The 12964-nt window shown below is 44.5% G+C and overlaps 1 protein-coding gene across 2 annotated transcripts in view; it reads left to right on the plus strand.

The window, feature by feature from the left end:
* Exph5 (exophilin 5) overlaps nucleotides 1-12964 on the plus strand; it is a 74015-nt gene that overhangs the window by 15632 nt on the left and 45419 nt on the right. The window contains exon 1 of one of the 2 annotated variants that reach the window (XM_060373876.1): nucleotides 4732-4967. The exons of the other annotated variant lie outside the window; for it this stretch is intronic. The gene's annotated coding sequence lies outside the window, so the exon portion shown is untranslated. Of the gene's footprint in view, nucleotides 1-4731; nucleotides 4968-12964 lie in introns of those variants that run through there. 2 annotated transcript variants of the gene reach the window in all.

The following is a 12964-nucleotide window of genomic DNA, read 5'->3' on the forward strand; positions in this document are numbered from 1 at the left end:
GGGGGCATATGACCTCCTGACCATGGGGGTTGATCAGGTTTACAGTGCCAGGCATGTGGAGCAGGCTTTTTAAAGCTCCTTAGATGAGGCTAACGAACAGTAAGGGATCCAACAGGCCCCCTGGGCACTTGGATCACGGCCTTGAAATGCTCCATCTTTCCTACACTCCATTCCTTTGCGTGAGGTGAGAGACTGCTAATATTTCAGAAAATCCTATGCCTGGGAGGATAAAGCCTGGGGTCCGCGCCAGGTGAGAGGTCTGTGCCTACTGCAAACATAAGGAACTTTGTTTCTAGTGGTTTTTAACTTTAAAATTCCTTGACTTGATCAGCGCTACCTTCTGCCCGCAAAGCTGTGTAGTCAGGCGACTGGAAGAGTCACCTTTTGCTTACAGTGTTTTTCTTTTATGGCCTCCAGAGTGCAGGTTGCTGTGCACACAGAGGCTGGAATGGCCACAAGCTTCTTAGAAGTGGCCCTAAGAACTGACGTCCTTAAGAAGTTCTTCACCTTGGCTGTTGAGTGGCTGAGCTCACTGCCTATTTCTTAAAGGGCTGCTGTGTATTGGTGGCTCTCGTCTCCCAAATGCCATAAAGACATTAAGAACTGACCAGGGATGGTGTATATTTGAGGGTAGTTTTGACTTGTTAGCATTTATACTTGAGCGTGCACTTGCGTTGTGGCTTTTCCTGGGGTGATGCAGAAGAACATCTATTCAGCCCAGATAAAGCGCTGACAACAGATCAAACAAATGATTCTGGCGAGGTCTAGCTTACTGAACCAGTGAGTTAGCAGGACTATGGATGAGGGGTTAGCTACAGAGTGTGGGTGACTAAAGGCAGCTGCATCACTGAAAAGCCCACACCAGGATGGGTAATCCCCAGAAGTCCTTGAGCGGCCTACTTGGCCATGTTGGATCACTCTCCTCTCCCAGGCTATTGTTACTGCTTGTATAACCTTAGGGAGGTGCCTTGGGGTCTTGTAAGTTTCAGAAGCTTCCTGGGCTTATGAATTCCATTTATTTCTAGAGTCTCAAAGGACATCTCTCTATGAAGGAATGTTTCCAAATGGAGGACATGGCTACACAATTTAGAGGAACTAGGCATTAATCAATGTCTCTGCTTGCTGGAAGTTATCTCTAAGTAGCTGTTGGTGCTTTAGTACTTACGGTATAAAACAAAATACTCCTATGTATGTGGGAGGCAGTTAGAACCGGCCTTCTATTGCATCGGGGAGAGTGTGAGAGTATGGCCACTCTTCAATGTCATCAGGCAATTTCCCTACCCACTCACCACAGTCCATTCTCACTTCTGGTCACTGTACAGCACTGGCTCCAGAGAAGGCAACTGAAAAGGCCAATAAATTAGGTCATGTCTATCCACAGCTGTTTAATTACCCAGCCTCTGCCATCCGGGCAGACATCTGCAAACATTTATGAGTAACATATCCCTTCAAGCTAGCTGCCTACCTTCAAAGCCACTGGTTCTAGCTTCCTCCCAGATTTCTTCCTTATTTCCTCCTACATTGACATTCAGCACCTTTTCTGTGCCTCTGAGGCTTTTGAGGAGAGTCTACGGGGTAGTCCAATACACGAATTTACTATGTGCGTGTGTGTATGCATATATGTGAGGGTCAGAGCATCAGAAACTCTCTTCAGTCACTTTCCACCTTATTTTTTTTTGAAGTGAGGCTGGAACATTTCCATTCAGCTAGACTGGGTGGCTGGCTTGTCTTGGGGATTCCTGTCTCCAGCCTCCGAACACTGGCATCACTGGGGGGCTGCCATATGTACCCAGCATTTGGCTGCATTCTAGGGATTCAAACTCTGGCCTCATGTCTGCATGGCAAATGCTTGCTGCTGAGCTATCACCCTAGCCCATGGAAGTTTTTATTAAGACAATTTGCACTTATCTAAAGCAAATATTGTAAATACTACAATTTCCAAACATTGGCTCCTTAAAATAATGGAGCTGGCTTTAATTTGTTCGTGTGTGTGTGTGTGTGTGTGTGTGTGTGTGTGTGTGTGTGCGCGCATGTGCAAAATGCATTGATGGGCAGAGATTAACATCAGGTAACGGGAACCATTCATCTGGCTTTTGAGACCATCTTTTACTGGCTGGGATTGGAGTAGGCTAAGCTCCAGGGATCCATCTGTCTCTGCCACCCCAGGATTGAGAGTACACAGTGTACCACTGTGCCTGGCTTTTTAAATATGGGTTCCGGGAATCAACTTTGGTTCCTCATGGGTGTAAGGCAAGCATCCTACTGACTGAGTAATCTTCTGAGCCCCAGAGATGGTTTGTGACACAGGTGGTACCGATGCCCTCTTTCTCTAGCTCATGCTGGCTCTATCTCTTGGTACTGCAGGCACCCATTGGTCACAGCCTCCCACGGATCAAGACTGTGCCTCCACGAGTAGGTCATGTCAGAGTAACCCAGAGCCTGACTGCTTCTTTGCCTTGGAAGTTTTCTTCCTGGGAAGCAGGAGTTTGGGAGTGTGGTTCAGGCAACCATCAGCAACAGATTGTTCCAGCGATTATCTTAGCACTTCCTATCACCAGAGGACAGAGGTTGGGGAGCTTTGTTGCTCTGTTTAATGACAGCATCATGGGACAGATTCTCTTGCGTCAGAATTCAGCAACACCAGCAGCAAGCACTCATTCTGCAGCGGCTGGATCTGAGCTCTTACTTTGTTCCCAGTTGCAGGGATACAAATTCCTCTCTAAAACCTTTCAGCACGGTGAGGAGGCGGAATTTAAGTGCCATATAGTCAGCATTCAATGTCCATGGGGAACTGGTGCCAGCACTTCGCATCAGATGCCAAAATCCACAGATGCTGAAGTCCTTTATTTAAAATAATGCAGTATTTACATACAACCCACGGTCCACCCCACTTTAAGTCAATTTTTTGATTACTTATAATACTTTACCCAATTTAAATGCTATGAAAATTGTTAGACTATATTGTCTAGGGAATAATGACTAGAAAGTGAATGTGTTTCATATATATTTAAAATGTTTTTCAAATATTGTTACTTTGTGGGGTTTTTCTTATCTGTGGGTATAGAACCCAGAAATAGCAAGGACCAACTGTATGTTCACTAACTATGTGATCAGACAGTTATGTATAGAGGTCATTGACTACCATGCTGAAAGAGACGATGCCTGAACTGAGTCTGGAGAGAGATGAGGAGTGGGTAGAGGTGGGAAGGCTCCTGGACATAATGCTGGCAAGACCCAGCTATGTGGAAAACCACAGTGAGGTGCAGCCAGAATTCACAGGGCAGATCACCAGGATACAAAGTAAGAGGCAAGCGTGTAGGCTAAGAGACAGCGGTGGGTCTGAGAAGGCCCCTGTGCCATGCCAAGAACCCTGAGTTTGTTATGGTGACGGAGAACCATAAACACGTTTAGAGCAGCAGCATAATGAAGTCAACATTTCTTTGTGGGTAGATGATAGTCAACTCTGGATTAAGGAGAATTCTGTAGAGAAGTTTAATGTCCCCTAAAGCTCATATGTCAGGAACTTATTTTCCAACACTGTAATGCTGGGAGGTGGAGCCCCATGGAGGTAACTGGGCCATTGGGGCTCTATTCATCTAAATAGACGGCCATTCTTGCAGGAGTGAGAGAAACTTGGTGTAAAAGCAAGTTTGAAGCATGGAGAGGTAATTCAAGTGGCAGAGTGCTTGCCTGGCATACACGAAGCTCTGGGTTCCATCTCAGCAGTACATAAACCAGGTATGTTGGCACATGCCTATAATGCCAACACCAGAAGATAGATGAGGAAGACCAATAATTCAAGGACATCCTCAGTTACACAGCAAGATAATTTCAGCCTGGGTACATAGAACCTATCTCTCTCACACACACAAATAAACCGAAAAAAGTAAATTGAACTTCTCCGGTTTGCGTGCTTTCTCATGCTCTTTTGCCCTCTACCATGGGATGACAGAGCATGAGGGTCCAGGCTAGATACCAATGCCCTGCCCTTGGACTTCCCAGACACTAAAACGATAAGAAATAAGTTACACATCTGCAGCTCTCGGTTACAGCAACATAAAATTGACCAAGAAAGAGGTCTTTATTAGAAATTAAGTGAAGGTGATGGATTCAAAAGATACCAGAAAGGCAAATCACGGGACTTGGTGGCTCCTTGGCTGAAGAAGGACAGAGATACGACTATAGACAGATTTCAGGCTTTGACAAGGTTTTGGTGTCCCGCTCACTGTTTACCTTGAATCTAGTGAATCCAAACAGGCTGCACACTGGGGTCCAAGGATGGCGAACAGAGCTGCGTTCCGAAGGTCGCCGCTCTGAAATATTTAGACATTACTTTTTGGCAGTTGAGATTGGGTCTTAGGCCTGTGACCAGGGCTGGAGCCGAGAGGAAGAGTGGACCCGTCGAAAGGCAGTGTTCTGGAACTGTCTGCCAGCTCCAGATGGCCTGGTGAGGGACTTCTGGAAAAAAAGATGAAAGCAGGCATCCAACAGTAGAGGAGTAGACGGAAGCCATCCCAAGTACAAGCTGGTGAACAGCCCGCCAAACAGCAGGTAACCAGCCAGTCAGAGGAACACATAAGTCCTTCATTTCCTCCCCTCTGGCTTTGGACTTCAGTCAGAAGCCTTATTTCTTTCTCTCTAAGCAAAAAATTATTATGACCAACTAATTGAGACAGCTCCCCTCACCCTCCCCCCACCAAAATAAAAACAAGGCAAAAAGCCCAGGACTCTTGATTCCAGCCATTTGTCCTCCCTAATAAGCAAGAAGCTTCCCTTCAAGCAGCTCTGTCCCTTTTCAGATGGGGTGGACAGAAATGCAGTTCACTTCCAGGGAGCAGGAGATCCTTCACCTCAATACATCCTGCCCCCGAGCACAGGGCACTGAGGATGTCGCCTTTGAAGCTCACACAGAGTCTCTGAGGAGAAAGGCAAAGCGGTCAGTCTGTGAGCACCCCAGCTCTAGCCAGGTAAGCTGCCATTCATTCACCTGTGGGAAGGCCCCGCAGCACTCAGGCTTGCGGTTCAAGACTTAGCTTAATTAAGTGCTCACTTCGGTGGTCAAAGCAGCATGGCTAAGAAGGGGATCCAGCAGACATGGCGATGAGACACCTGCTTCAAGCTCATAAGCAGATGCATTTGCTTAACTAAACCCCAGTGTTTTGGGGAGCAGGCTGAGCAGCATATCTACTCATATTAAGATATGAGGTCCTTGAGAAATATTTTGAGGAACTGTTATTTATATAAGGTATTCAACCTGCTACTGTTAATGCAAAATCCAGGGCCCAAGAAATGAATAATGTATTTGAAAGGATAGGCCAGAAGGATTTAAATAACTTCTCTCTGTTTCTCCCTCCCTCCTTCCTTCTTTCTCGCTTTCTTCTTTCTTTTTTCCTTCCTTCCTTCCTTCCTTCCTTCCTTCCTTCCTGCCTTCCTTCCTTCCTTCCTCCTTGCTTCCTTTCTTATTTTTGTCTCACCTTGTAACTCAGGCTGTCCTAGAGCTCAGTATACCCAAGGCTACTTTAAAAGTCTGATGATTCTCTGCCCTTTGACAGCTTCTATATTTTTGGATTGCTCATGACTGGTGAGTGGTACAGACTTACTAAAGTAGGGCTTGGGAGACAAACATGAATGGAAACTAAAATTATGAGAAAAGTGGTTGCAAAGAGGCTGGCCATGCAGGCGCAGCTATGGTGTGGCTAATAAAACGTGGCTGGAGAAAATGACTGCTAATTATCGCTTGCTGCTGTGCCACTGAATGGAATATCACACTTGCCAAATTTTAATTCATAGTTGGAATATGTAATCTTCACTTCAGAAAAACTATTCATGTTCCTATCAGAAACTGAAGCCCTAAACTGAAGACTTAGTGCTTGCCCTGTGGTAGCTGCTATCTCCTCCATTCTACAGCTTCTGCCCCACCACTCTCCTTCCCCTCCCCAGAATTCTATTCACCTTCAGTAACTATTGCTAGATGCCCACTGACTTTTAACAACCAGACCCATAAAGGATGAGATCAGAGTGGATCGTTTCATTTTTACGTTTCAACTCTGTAAATTTCAAATGGAAAAGAAATACATTAACCTCTGACAAATGAAGCTTGTGTTAATGGTTTTGTAGCACCTTCCTCTGATTGCTGGCTTTCTGTTGAATCAGTTGCTTCAGAAAGCAATTTCTCTGAATGCCGGTGCTTTCCTATGAATGAGTAGCTGACAGGACACAAAAAGAAAACCTGTCCCTGCTACCCCCTTCCATGGTTGTATTAGAAGTCTCCAGAAGACTTAGATGATCTTACTGTTAAACACTCTCCAGGCACCTCTATTAAATAGCCGAGAGAATTTAAGAGTTTGGAGAAGTCTCATGTGTAGCCCAATAACCGGAGACAACTGTGAAAAGATTCTTGGATAATGGCGTGACTGCCACAAATACATTTGGACAACTTTTGGAAGCAAGGCTAAGCAAACAAAAAACTAGAGACCACTCGCTCACAAACAAAGCCAGACAAAACCCCCAAGTAACCTCCCACTTCTCTTCTCCCGGACTGCTCTCTATGAGGATGGCAGCCCTCACCCACAACCACTAAAATACCTTCCAGTCGCTGTGAATGAACATCATGGCTGGCAACCAAAAGCAGCTCCAGATGTTCTAGCAGAGTTTAAACCCCAGTAAGACTGGTTCTGTCTTGAAAGGCCCATGTTATATTAGATAGAAAGACTCCTACCCTCCTTTGTGGCCCTACGTCAAGAGGCTTGGCTTTCCATGATACAAGATCTGTCATGTTCTAGGTTACACCTGTCTTTATCCACCAACAGATACTAAATTTCCCAGCGTCTTCATCCCATCATTGTGGTTGCTAAAGCTCACTATGGTTTGAAACGGCTTTTTTCCCTAGTCAAAAAGGCATTTTTAAAAAACTTTAGCTAGGTGCCAGCACTGAGTCAGATCGTGGCACAAAGAAATGTGTGAAAAGGGCAAGCAAAAGAGAAACTTGGAAAATAGCCCAGAAGACATGACAGCAACTTTAGAATGGTTAGCAGGCAGGGTTTACGCGAGGGAGTGAAGGCCAAACAAGCCCAGATAAGTAAGCAGGGCTGGATACCAAGACTGGAGTCCCAGAGGGGAGGAGGAAAATGAGGCAGAAGTTATTTGATCAGTCCGAGTAACAAAGGGATCGGTGCCTGGCCCAAGAGTGTTCCCACCACCCAGAAGCAGCACCCTCCCATCAGCTCAGACAGTTTTTGACTCCCACGCCAGTCTGGGACAACTAGCCGGGAAGAGATGGCAATCTTGATTGGCAAGAGTGCCCTGACGGTATCGTCTGCAGAGCTGGACCACATGGGGCCTCCCTTTGTGCTTAGCACAGTAGCCAGAACAAGAACAGACAAAGGAGCATAAGAATTAAGTGGACCGAATGTGACATTTAGCACAGGTCTGTGACATGCTCCAGTGGCCAGGCCACAGATACTTAGACCCACCCGGGAGTTACTCTCAGTGAATACTCTCAGGTTGTCAACCTGCTGTTTTTCCTCTTGTGGCTTGGTCCTTCATCAAAGGGCCAATATTACTAATGATGTCTGGGTTAAAATAGCAAGCAAAGGTCCTGAACAGAGAAGCCATAAGATTATTCCTGCCCAAGAACATGAAATAATGTTCAGCTCTCTAATAAGGTATTAGGGAAGGTCAGACAAACTATCTTTGATCAGCAAAACACTGAAAGAATGGGCTAAAGAGGCGGGACAGGGCTTTTGAGCATTTGCAACTCTTGCAGAGGACTGAGTTCCATTCCCAGCACCCACACGGCCACTCAAAACCCTCTGTAACTCAGATGGTTCTGATGTCCTCTTCTGGTCTCTGTAGGTACTGAGTACGCAGGTGCACAAATACATGCCAGCAAAAGACCCACAGAAAGTAAAGTTATTTTAAAAAGAGAATGGTAATGGGAAAGGGGCCCTTGCATGGGGACAGACTTTATACAATCTTTCTCCACAGTAATTTGAGGACGTGCTTCATAAGCAACGAAAACAATTTCCTTCTCTGGCTTGCCAATTCTACTTCAGAGAAATTCATTCTGCGGAATTAATGAGAAATATGCACAGAACCAGTTCTAAACTGTGTTCGTGTCAACATCATAACCATGAAAAATTAAAAATAACTCATGTATCTGACTATAATAAGAGAGCTGAGGTGGTAGAATATTCATGTAGTTTAACAATGTTCTTAACTGTGATGCTGAGTCGAAGCACAGATATACTGCGGAATATATGGTGTGAGAACATTTTTAACAGAAAACTAGCACATTGAGCAAGTGGGAAAACAGAATATAATCAGAAAGCACCTTTTGTTTTACCTCCTGTGATCCCTTTAAGTGCTATTGAATTAAAATTAAGTGTATGACCATGACCTCTCTCCTTACTCTTATGTAATAAAAGTCTTTTGGCCACTTTAAAACACACAGCACAGGTCTTCTAATAAGATAATTAGAACGCCTGGGTCAGCCTGAGTTCAGCGGTATTCAGTGGAATAGCCAGTCCCTCTAACGGCCACCATCTGCTTTGCTCTTCTGCTAAAACCAAGACACACAGGGTCTGGGGATTATGAGTGGGTTTTTTTTCCATGTTTTTTTTTTCCTGATTTTTTTAACTTCAAGGTTTTTTTGTTAATTTCTAAGTGTTCTGTGTTGAATCGAATTATATTTTCATAAAGTCAACTTAGAAAAGCTTTATAATGGGAAAGCAGTTTATTTTGCCAACATTGAAGGATCCTGTCCTAATGCTAAGAATTCTCTTGAGAACAAATTCCTCCATATTGCTTATGGCTGGATGTTTAATTTATTGATTTTAGGCGACAAGGAATTTATGCTACTTTCCCTTAACTGGTGGGCGGTTCGTTGTTGTTACGATGGGAGGTCAGGAACAGCCTGGGCCCTCAGGAGCCAGTCCTCAGGAGCTGGAAGGGAGCAGCACTCTGGCACCTGTCAGTGAGGTGAGATTCTCCAGGCCTAGGGCTCGGAATTTCATCTCTGCCTCTCCTTGTGCACTTCCATTTCTGTGGCTGATTTCCTTCTTGCACCATCCATTTCTGCCCCTGGCTTCGGCCTGTCTCTTACTGTCGCATTATGGGCTCTATGAGGTACTCAATGCCTCTCTCTGTGTTTCCCTCAGCCTCTTGTCGCTTTAGTTTGGTTTCGCTGTCATGATTTCAAGACCTGGCACGGCGTGATTAAACTGTTGTCACTCTCCAGGGTACAGCACGTGAGCTGGGTGGCCGCCTTGCTCCAGTTTAGCTCTTGAGTCAAGCACATGTTGCTGGTATGGTTGACTAAGGCCAGGAATTCCAACAATTCGGATCATGTGACCCAAAGTACAACTGTCACTCCTGACCACTTCCTCGCTAATGTTTCCTAGCACACCTTGGGCTTCCTATGGCGGTCTGTTGTCTCGGGCAGATCCTGCATTCTTGCATTAGTTCTTTGGCTGGGTTGTATTTTGCGGTGTTGATAAAGAGAATAGATGTAACAGAATGATCTCGTAAATTGTTATCAAATTCTATTCATTTACTTTTGTGTGTTTGTTTATGTAGCACGGCATGTGTGTGGAAGTCAGAGAAAAACTAGCAGCAGGCAGTTCTCTGGCTATGTGGGTTCCAGGGATCAACCTCAAGGCCTAAGGCTTGATGTGACGTGCCTTTACCTGCTGAGCCATCCTCAGAATTATCTGAAACAAGCAAAAACAAAAGAGAGGGATGTCGGGTTACGCGGATTTCTTCCTCTAGGCCCTATATTACTTTTTTCAGAAAAAAAAGAAAGAGAGAGAGAAAGAGAGAGAGAGAAGGAAAGAAAGGAAGGAAGGAAGGAAGAAAGAAAGAAAGAAAGAAAGAAAGAAAGAAAGAAAGAAAGAAAGAAAGAAAGAACGAAAGAATGAAAGAGAGAGAGAGAGAGAGAAAAAAAACAATATCAAATGAGCAGCTGCCTTCATTGCTGCTTTTCCTCTCTAAAATATACCTGGCATTGACTTTTCATTCTTGAGAAATGGGTTGGTTGGTTACACACCAAGAAAGACTATTCTGTACTTATTCACGTCAAAGACATATTAGCACTGTATCCCAAAAGAGTTACATTGTCATTCGTTATGTTCAGCAGTGTTCATAGCCTTTCTCCAAAGACTGGCTGAGACTTTATGAGTAGGTATTTAATACACAGTGAAGAATGAGTGCAAATTTTGTTTCTGAGATCCTGAAATAATTTAGATGCTAGCATCCAGCCGGGTGTGGTGGCACACACCGTTAGTCCCAGCACTCAGGAGGCAGAGGCAGGTGGATCTCTAAGTTTGAGGCCAGCCTGGTCTTCAAAGCTAGTTCCAGGGGAGACAGGGCTACATGGAAAAACCCTGTCTCGATAAACAACAACAAAACAAAACAAAAACACAAAAATAGATACTAACATCCAAAAGCTAAAATTGTATCAAATAACAGCAGTGACATTACCAGAAAAAAAAAATCTTAAAAAAAAAAAATGTTAATACAGGAACTCCAGTCAGCGGGTCAATGCACCTGATGACCTGAGTTCAATCCCCGGGTCCAGACTGCGCAAGAAGAGAGCCAGCTCCAGCAAGTTGTCCTCGGGCCTGCACAAGCACACTGTGACATGTACACATCCAACAGCTACATGTCCCCCCCACACACTCAGGTTTTCCTACATTTCCAAAACAAGTCACGTGATTTACATGCACTAGGATAACTTACATGCATTAGTATTATTATTTCATTTTACTTCAAGTACATATTTTGTTGCAAGTTATTTCAACACTGTTTCAAGGAAAGATGTTTTGTTTGTTTGTTTTTTAATATAACTATATCTAAAGAGAATCTTTAAAGTCTCCTGGATGAAATAGTAACAAGTGGAATAAATTATCAGCAGATAAGATTATCATGATCACATTTTTAAGAAAGCCCCAAAACATTCAGTGTCAGACTCTGTGTAGTTTTAGAAGATGCTGAACACCAGGTTCAAACCTTTAGTCCGTCAGTGAATGAAGAAAAGCAGAGTACCCATAGCTCTGACCTCTGTAAGACTGCTTCTAGCGAGGACTTAGAAAGGGCGGCAGCAACCATTTAAGTAAAGCCTTCTTCAGAGCCTGAGCCTTTCCTGCAAGCTATTACCAAGCCATGAGCTTCAATGGCCCCACTAAGCTCTCTTCGGCTAACTTCTGCCATGGACTGTGCAGGTCACATATTCTCCTGACTTCCACTGTCCCTGGTGAGAATCCGGAGAGCCATCTATTCATGGCTGTGACATTTAGGAAAATGGAGGCCACTTTCCCTACATTCCTGGAGGAGAGGTTGAGAGGGACACTTTCTTCCTGCTGGCTTGCATGCTTGATCTGTGTGTGAGGACTGGTTGAGAAGAGGAGACTAAGCCCAGGCAGATTTAAGGCAGTGTCCTAACACCTTTAAGATTTGTACGGGACAGAGTGTAAAGTGGGTTGAATATAATAACTGTTTATTTTAATTACAGAATGAGAGGTGAATTGTCTAGACCCAGAATGAGTCCAGAGTGAACGTGGTTTCTTTTTGCTAGTTTGTGAAATCATCTTTCTGTTTTCTTTTTCCGGCAAGATATGCCTAAGGATAAACATTAAATTTGATATGGGAGTGAGGGCACATGGTTTTCATTCTTGTTGCTGCAAAGGAAGGAGGGATGCTGTAAAGGAGGGACATACACCTGGCTAGAGCCTGTTACCTCACTGCCTAAGTGGCAGACAGAGGATGTGGTTGGAATTTAAGGTGTAGTGGTCTTTGGAGAACAGCCATGGATAACATAATAAACAAATCCAAGGTGCTGAGATCACGCACTTTGCCTGAGAGTCCTTTACACGCAGTTCTGCGCCTTCAGTGTCCTACCAGTCAGCTTGTGAGTCTCAATGGAGGTGTCTGAGCAGCTGGGTAAAGTGGAAAGACGGGGGCAGCAGCTAACAGCTGCGGCTTTTAATTCCCACGTACCCCTTCACTGGTCATTCAATAATACGTATTCACTGCCTGCAGTCTGTGCAGGAGGGAGATCTGGCCCTCGACCTGGGGAACTGACAGTCTCCTGAGGAAAGTCAGTCACAAGAAAAAGGGCTACAGAGTAGTTTAATTCTAGGCAAGGGTTGAATCGCCCAGCCTCACGGTTTCCATAACAAATGACATACTCTACCCCCTTAAGGGAAAGTGGTTTGAAGTAGCAAATGGCTACTTATTTCACTCATCTTTACAGCCTTGGGTGAATATAATCTTTCACAGTTTTGTTTCCTTCTAGTATGGGAGTCCGTGGGTACCTGCAGGGGGTTGGCTTCAGGATAAGCCCCCTACTTGTATGCCAAAACCAGAGACACTCAAGTCTCTTATCTAAAACGCCATGCTATTTGCACATAACCTATAAAACCCCTCCCAGGTATTTTAAATCATCTTTAGATTATTTAGAATAAGTAATATAATGCAAATGATATGCAAATAGCTGTTTCACTGCCTTGCTTAGGGACTAATGGCCAGAAGACATCTGCGAAGGGGAAGCCCAGCAACATTTTTCTTGCATCCTTATCTGCAGTTGGTTGAAGCCAAGGGTAACGGAATCCATGGCTATGAAGGACTAGCTATGAGATCACGCCTCCCTCACTGGGCTCCCATGGTGGTGACAGTCTATGTGGACTTAGGGGCACTTGTCACATGACATACGCTTAACACATATTTCCAGCTTCCTTTCCTCTTTGGGGAGCAAGGTGATGTTACTGTGTAACCATAAATAATACAAAACAGGGCCTTCATCTTCCACCAGGTTCTTGCCTGTGGAAAACAGTGCTGTCTTTTAGCTGTTTCATTTTAATTTTGTGTTAGATCTGGAGAGACACTCCAAAGACAAAGGGCAGGAAAATGAAAAGACAGTGGATACCAGAGAATGGTGTGAAAGATTTGCCCAGAATACAGCAGCTCA

This window comes from Meriones unguiculatus, chromosome 1 (genome assembly GCF_030254825.1).
Source record: "Meriones unguiculatus strain TT.TT164.6M chromosome 1, Bangor_MerUng_6.1, whole genome shotgun sequence".
Taxonomy (NCBI): domain Eukaryota; kingdom Metazoa; phylum Chordata; class Mammalia; order Rodentia; family Muridae; genus Meriones; species Meriones unguiculatus.